The sequence below is a fragment of the Rhipicephalus sanguineus genome, chromosome 2, assembly GCF_013339695.2.
Source record: "Rhipicephalus sanguineus isolate Rsan-2018 chromosome 2, BIME_Rsan_1.4, whole genome shotgun sequence".
NCBI lineage: Eukaryota > Metazoa > Arthropoda > Arachnida > Ixodida > Ixodidae > Rhipicephalus > Rhipicephalus sanguineus.
The window spans coordinates 159519677-159527514 of NC_051177.1; the positions used below are offsets into that span (position 1 = coordinate 159519677).

The window sequence follows — 7838 nt, forward strand, 5'->3', positions numbered from 1 at the left end:
CGAGAGAGTAAGAGCACGAAGGCGTCGTCTATAAAAACAAGTGTTCCAACTGCCAGGCCCCATACATTGGCGAAAGAACAAGCTTTACCTAAAGAATTAAACAGCACAATAACAACGTCAGGACGTTCTCAAGACAACGGAACCCTCTAGCTGAACACTCGGATGATGCCGACCATAAGATTGGTTTCGGAAAAAAAACCGAAATTCTAGCAAGGGAAACTAACCTACAAAAACGGCTGTTACTGGAGTCATGAATAATCCAAAACACCGAAAACAACTTGAATCTTTACGAAGGAAACCTGCCGTCAGTATACATTCACGGACTAGCCAGAGCAAGAAAAGCAAGGCAAATTGAGTCCGCAATTGAACTAAACCGTCCCCGGCCGTCCCCAGCCCATCAATGCCGCGCAACCGCAGTAACTACAACCCCCTTCACACTCTCACCGTCAAAGAAGAGGTGCCTTCTCTCCTTCTCCCCAGCTGTTCATGAGAGAAGTTAAAGGTTGGACCTCGACACCTCCTCTGTCACTCCCCCTGAAGAAGGAATAGAGTTGATTCCGAAACGTCGCGAAATAACTAATTTTTTGGTTGGACACCTCCAGAAGTCTTAATTAATTAAGCCAACATGACAGGCAAATCTGTCAAAGTGTCTAGCTTTAAATAGAAATTGTAGTGCTTATGGAAAACTGCCTGAAACGGCTCTTTGGGAGGATGAGAAAAATGGAGCATTTGAAATAAGAATCTCTTTCGAATTCCCTTGCTAACATCTTCAGTATGGTCCTTAATCGCTTTCTTTGATATAATGCGTTCTCAATTTCTATTACTTCGTCTACTGATTTACTAAGTATTAAGCACAACTTCTATACTGTATAATCCAGGCACGCCGAGAATATTATAAAGTATATGTCCTCAATATCGCCTTGACATGACAACGAACTGAAGTGGATTCTAAATATGTCAAAAATAATAGTAGAAATATAACAGAGATTTAAAATCAAGAATAAAGCAGAGAACTTATTTTGGCAGTAAACATTCTCCTGGCGGGCCCGAGCTCGGCTCGGGCCTGAAGCTCCGGGCTTAAGGGCTTAGAGTCTGAGGTGGAGGACTAAGATCGGGCAAGGCTTGGACTTTGCTCAGTTCTTAAGATCGTTCCGCATACGTTGTTCATACATATATACTTGTGCAAAGTAGCTACTTGGGCGACTTGGTCTAACTACATCATAAAACAGCGCACAATGAAAAATACTGATGACACGACTGTGAACTTAAGCTATCAAGTGAAATTTTTATTCAACACACACACAAACACGCATACACACACACACACGTATATATATATATATATATATATATATATATATATATATATATATATATTGTAAGGATGGCAGCGCCGCTAGGGCGCGAGCGCGCGCTAGGCAAGTGGGAAGACGAGAAAGACGAGGCAGAATAGAACAGCCGGCCTAGCGAACAGGCGTGTCTATTTGTCTCGTCGTTACAATGGCGCAGCCGTCGAAAGGCTTCGGCGAACCCCAGCTGTTAGCTTGAGGCAACGCGTCTTCCAGAGGAATGCCGTCACGCTTCCTCGCTGATGGAACCCGCAAGTAGATCACCGCGGCAAGCATCCATCCCACCACCAGCGGACGGCGTCCAGGCCTCCATTGTGGTTCCGGGGAACTACTTGTCCGGTGACGTGCTCCTTCGCGGCAACAATGCGAGCGGGCTCCTCTCGCCCAGGGACGGCGTACATGCCTCCTCGCCACCACCTGCCAATCTGTCGGCGCTTCAGGCACCGTCCGTGGACGGCGTCCAGGCCTCCTCGGCGGCTCAAGCCTCCTTCATCGACGCCGCAGTACCAGTTCATGACAAGCCATCGCACGGGTACCGGTTACCTCGGAACGCGGTTGACGCTTCCAACGGCCAGGACCCAGGGAATGCCGTCCACGCTTCCCGCAGCGACAACGGCTTATCTCATTACTCCATCGCACCCGAGCCGCTTAGGGGTGCTGTCCAAGCTCCCTCGGACAAGGGTCCCTCCTCTGTGAGTACACCGATTGTGTCCAACTCCTTCGGACGTCACCACTGGCTCCACGCGCGGCTCGCCCGAGAGCTGCCGCCGAGCTTTCCGCCACCATCGCGCGACTCCGAGTCACGGTGAACGCCTTGGCAGCGTCAATCTCCGTGCTGTGTCCTGCCGCCTTGCCAGCACTGCACTCGCTCAATGCCGCGTTGGCCGCCGCCGCCTCGCGATACCATGAAGAAAGCTCACCCGAGAGCCGCAGAGAGCTGCGGTGTTCCCTCACGGAGCTCTCATACCAACTCGACTGGTTGGCGTCGTCATGCCCCGTAGTTTCGCCTACCGTAGCACCATCACCGGCTGCCTGCGAACTACCGGAATTCCGCGGCTTCCAGGACGACGTTTTCCTTTGGATTGACACCATCACTCGCTCGGCACCCGCCACGCCTGGACGGACCATCAAAAATGGATGATTGCCATCGACAGCCTTCGCGATGCCGCTAAGGCATGGCATGCCTTCGAGGGCGTCAGGCAGCCATCCTGGTAGGCATGGTGTGCAAAAATCACAAATCTTTTTCGTCCGCTTTCACATGCCTGTGACCCTATCTTCCCAGACCCACTCTCGACCGTGCATGGAGGCTGTGAGGCACACCACTTCGACGGCGCGGCTCGGGCGTGCACAAACCTGCCCTCCGTCCGAGATCCCGAGGCACAGCGCTTCTATGATGTAGCTGTGCCCTTCACCAACGTGCCCTCTTTCAGGGCGAGCTCACGTGGAGCACCAGCTCGATGGTTCATCGAGCCCTCCAGCCCTGGACAGAAAGCTTCTCAGGCTGCCTTACAGTGACGTCACACGCACGTGCTCCACTCCGCTGTTATTCCCAGTCTCTGCGCCGGAACCCGGCGCCATAACATCACTGAGAGAGGCTGAGACCATCTCTCATCTAGCGCAGTTGGAGGATCCGGCCCCAGATTCGCCTTCGATGGGGCACATGCAGATACCAGCTCCTCTCGTGCTTGCCACAGCTACAGTAAAGGCGCCGGAAGAGCACAAGCCATCGATCGCTTTGCTCGCTGACGAAGGTCTTGAGGAGCATAACCTCGGCGCTGAAGATACCCGCAGCATACACCCCAACGAAAGCTTCGCTGAATGTCCCGCGGCAGCAACGACCGGCCGCGAGCAGGGTTCTCTCCCACTGATGGGAGAGGCTACGTGGGTACTGCCCACACCACACAAAACCACCCACAAGCCACAGAAGCTGGCGATGCCGCCTCCAAACTCGTCATTGCTTGAGCACATGGAGCGGCCGGATGTTCTCGTACCTGACATGCCCCTCCCTCAGACAAGGAAACCAAAAATTTGGGGGCATGTTCAGTTGCCCTCTATGTGGAGCCTCAAAACAGTGGACGCCCGTTACTCGATAGCGCGGTACGTTCCACCTCGCTCGTGTGGTTGGAGAGCGTCGACGAGATTTCGTCCATCAGCTGAAAAGCAGCAGCGACGCGCGCAACGGCAGAACAGGCGGTCTCTCTGCGGTGACAACACATCAGTGCAGTCATCCACCGTTCATCGTGAACCTCCTACAGTGCGTCAAGAAATGCAACGAGAGAAGCGACAGCGGCAGCTACGACCTTCACTCAATAGCCAGTGCCGGCCGCCGGAAACATCTGCACTCCAACATACCCATTCACAGCTGAACCGATATCTACACAGACCGCCAAGGAGCAGTCAATTTCGCCCGCCAGAGACATTTCGGCAGGTCGTCATGCTACGTCGCAGTCGTGGCCGAGTGTAAGGATGGCAGCGCCGCTGGGGCGCGAGCGCGCGCTAGGAAAGTGGGAAGACGAGAAAGACGAGGCAGAATAGAACAGCCGGCCTAGCGAACAGGCGTGTCTATTTGTCTCGTCGTTACAATATATATATATATATATATATATATATATATATATATATTGTCATGCAGGGAAAGAAGAGACAACGCCCGTTCGCTGGGCCGGCTGTTCTTATTCTACTTCGTCGTTGTCTGCTTCGCCCTAGCCCAGCTCGCGCCAGTGCCCGAGAGCCGCTCTTGAATCCTTACACTCGGCCACGCTGCGAAATTGCATGGCGAGCTGCAAAATCGCTTCTGGAGGGCGTCCTTGGCTGTTGCGTGCTGGACGGTCTCGGCCACGCAGCAACTTGATTTGATAGGCTGTGAAACATGCTTCTGGTGGTAGGCTCTGGCTGTGTCGTGGAGGTAACGGCGAAGGCGGCATGCTCAAAGGAGGGTGCCGGAACAGCATCCGAGGAGGCATCGGTGTCTGCATGGCTTATCGGTGCTTCTTTTCCATTTCTTTCAGGAATTCAGTCACATCCGCATTGTCAAAAACGAGAGGAGGAATATCGAGAGCTTCGTCAGAAAAATGAATCATTCGTGGCTTTGGGGAAACTGAGAAAACCTCTTCTGCAGCCACATTCTCCACGTCAATAACAGAGGGCTCATGGGGCACGTCAACGGGCCGTGGTAATAACGACTCAGTAACTTCCTTGCGCTTGCCGGGTAGATCCGCCTCGCTCAGCGGAACGTGGTCATGTAGCATCGACAACTCTGTAGACGGCTCTTGAAGCTGCGGAAGAGGCTCCAGTTTGTCGGCGAGCATGGCGATGGAAGCCGTAGGTTCTTTTGGTGCCTTCATTGGGAGCGTACCAAGCATGGCCGGAGTTTGCATCTGCTCGGGTCCAAAAGAAGGCGAATCTGGATGAGTTGTCTCTGGCTTTCTTAGCGATGTCGTGGCGTCAGATGCCGGCACAGAGACAGCGACCAGCACCGGAGTGGAGCACCTGCATCCATCATAAGGGCAGCCAGGGAACCTATCTGTGTTGGGGCTCGAGGGCATCGATGGGTCACCAAGGCGGTGCCCCACATGGGCTCGATCTCCGACGGAGGGCAGGTTGGGGGATGCCCGAGCTGCACCGTCGAGGTATTGTAGTTCGCAAATGCCATGCGGGGTAGAAACTCTGTCGGCAGGCACGACGTCGCAGGCATGAAAAAGGGGGTGAAAGAGACATGTCAACATCGCACACCATTGAGACCAGGACTGCTGCTTGACGCCTTCGTAGGCGTGCCATGCCTTGGCGGCATCGCGAAGGCGGTCGATGGCCACCAGCCATTTGTGATTTTCCAGCCAGGCATGGCGAGAGCCCAGCGCATTGATGGTAGCCACCCACGCATAGACGTCATCTTGAAAACCCCGGAACACCGGTAGTTCCCATGAAGCCACTGATGGTAATGTGGCTTGCGAAGACCCGGAAGTTCTCGCGGCGCAACGGTGTAGCTCCTTAGCTAGGAGGTATGTCGCGCGCATGATGTCTGTGGGGTGGTCCAGCGAGGAGCTTGAAGAGCCAGAGGTGGTGTCCGCGGAGATTACGGGGCCTCGGCACTCACGGCGGTGGTCGAGAACCCGGGATGAGATGTCATGCCGGCGAGTCGCTGCGACAGCCTCGCAGCGGTGTGGATGATCTCCGCTGCATCGTCGGGTGAACCGCCCGGAGAACCAGTGGCGGCGGCCGCGGAATATGTGGTCGTCGCAGCAATCAGCGCGGCGACGTCGTGACTCATGGAAGCGTGGTCGACGCGATGAATGTACGCGCCGGTATAGCGCCGTCGAGCCGCCGAGGAGGCCTGGACGCCTTCCCCGGACGGTGCTTGTAGCGCCAGCAGGTAAGTGGGTGCCGGGGAGGCTTGGACGCCGTCCCAGAACTGTCCTTCCTGCGGCGGCAGGTATGCGGTGTCCATGTACTAAGAAGCGCGGATGGCGTTCCTTGACTGGTGAAGACGGACGAACAGAGGCGGCTTCTGCCCTAAGGCTTCGTTTCCGACGACTGTGCCATTGTCATGCAGATAAACAAGAGACAACGCCCGTTCGCTGGGCCGGCTGTTCTTATTCTACTTCGTCGTTGTCTGCTTCGCCCTAGCCCAGCTCGCGCCAGTCCCCGAGCGCCACTCTTGGATCCTTAATGATGACTTGCCGCCGGCAGGTCATCTTTTCGTCCACTTTACTTTCTTCACATTTATATTCTAAATACTACGGATAACACCCCCTGTACTTTCTTTGGCGTTATTGTCTGTTAGTTCTCATTAATATTGTGTCTAACAAAGATAAACGAGCCCTTGAAAAATCATCTGCTTTCCTTCATTCATAGCTAGGGTCTCGTCCTGGCAGACTTAATGCCTTCAGGTAGTATGCGAGGGATTATTGGTCAGCTGCCAACTCGTATAAAGATCACGTGCTACGTGACGCCAACAGGCAAAAAAAAGAGTGTTCCACACTCGCCGCCATGGCTGCGATTGGCGCTGACTAACACTCCTAGGTTTAAATCAACATATATACCCCAGAAAGTGGACGGGAGGATGACCGCCGCCGTAGCTCAGTGGTAGAGCATCGGACGCGTGATTCGAAGGTCGCAGGTTCGGTCCCTGCCGGCGGCAAGTCATCTTTTCGTCCACTTTACTTTCTTCACATTTATATTCTAAATACTACAGACAACACCCCCTGTACTTTCTTTGGCGTTATTGTCTGTTAGTTCTCATTCATATATATATATATATATATATATATATATATATATATATATATATATATGTATATATATTTATATATATAACAGATGAACAGCACGTGATGCAGCATATGTGTATCAAGTACATAAACGCTGGCCTCAGGATGACTGCAATAAAACTAATGAAATAGGTAAAGGTTAGCCTTGAACCTCGTCATGGCCTTTCGTTAGAGCCGTGGTCTCAGATATAGAATGGCTGAGAGGCTGGTAGCCAACAAAGCAGGAGTCTTGCAGAGCTTGATGAAACGGAGGACAGCTTCGGAAGCGTGGAAGAAGACAGTTGCATTTAGAGTAAATGGTACTTTGGAACCTCTAAGAGGCCAAGCACGTATCAGGAAGAGGTAGGATTTCCTCTCAACATCTCCAGTACAGGAGCACAAAAAGGTCGCCTGGGTGGACGGCGAGTGCCGTGAAGAAAGGTTTCAGGTGGTGGCCACCGATCCTTGTCTACCGCTGGATGCGGTAACAGGTGCCGCGGGCATGGTCAGATGTCATGCGAGTAAATCACTCGCACAGCGAGGGAGTTTGCATTCTCAATGTAGTGCAGATGCAACCGTTCCGAGAGAGAAGGCAGACAGTGCCGAATCGCTCCACAACCTCGCAGAACGGAGCCGAGAGTACGGCCGTCCACATCGGATGTGGCCAGGCAGGTTGGCCAATCTCATGGTCTTGAGAGTGTAAGCGTGTGACGGCTCTCAACGGCAAGTAGTCGAGAAACGAGGAAACGCGCCAGTCATCTTTCTTCGCGTCAAAGGTGCATTAATATATGCACCAGACGGGTGGGACGCTGCAAGGCTCCGGCAGTAAATCCATACTTTGACCAACTGGACGTGGTCATCTGCTGCCACTCGCGCCGTGTCACGTATCATCAGAGACGATCAGCACACGGCTTATACAGTTGTGGGTGCTGTGTCCCAATCGAAAACTTGGCGTTGAAGCCATAGACCACACGGAACTTTTCATCACTCCTGAGGAGACAGCTGCTAGGCTTACTTCGTATAAATTTCAAATTTTATTGCTATCACACTGATTGCTCTGTACTTGCGGCGAAACTGAGTTTTTATCGCATCTTCGAAGCCCAAGTGGTAGATCTCTGTGTAAGTCCAGGGACGGCGAACATCATTCCCGGAAAAAATTGGGGCAGCCAGACACTAGCGGTGCAAAGACTGAGAAAACAGCGGAGCGGGTGGCCTTCCCTAGCATGTCTGCAACCCTCCAACT

At 53.1% G+C, this 7838-nt stretch overlaps 1 non-coding gene across 1 annotated transcript; it reads left to right on the plus strand.

Moving 5' to 3' along the window:
* Positions 1-6414: 6414 nt before the first annotated feature.
* On the plus strand, positions 6415-6486 carry Trnat-cgu (transfer RNA threonine (anticodon CGU)). Its single transcript has one exon. It is a non-coding gene; the product is annotated as a tRNA-Thr (tRNA).
* The last annotated feature ends 1352 nt before the right edge of the window (positions 6487-7838 follow it).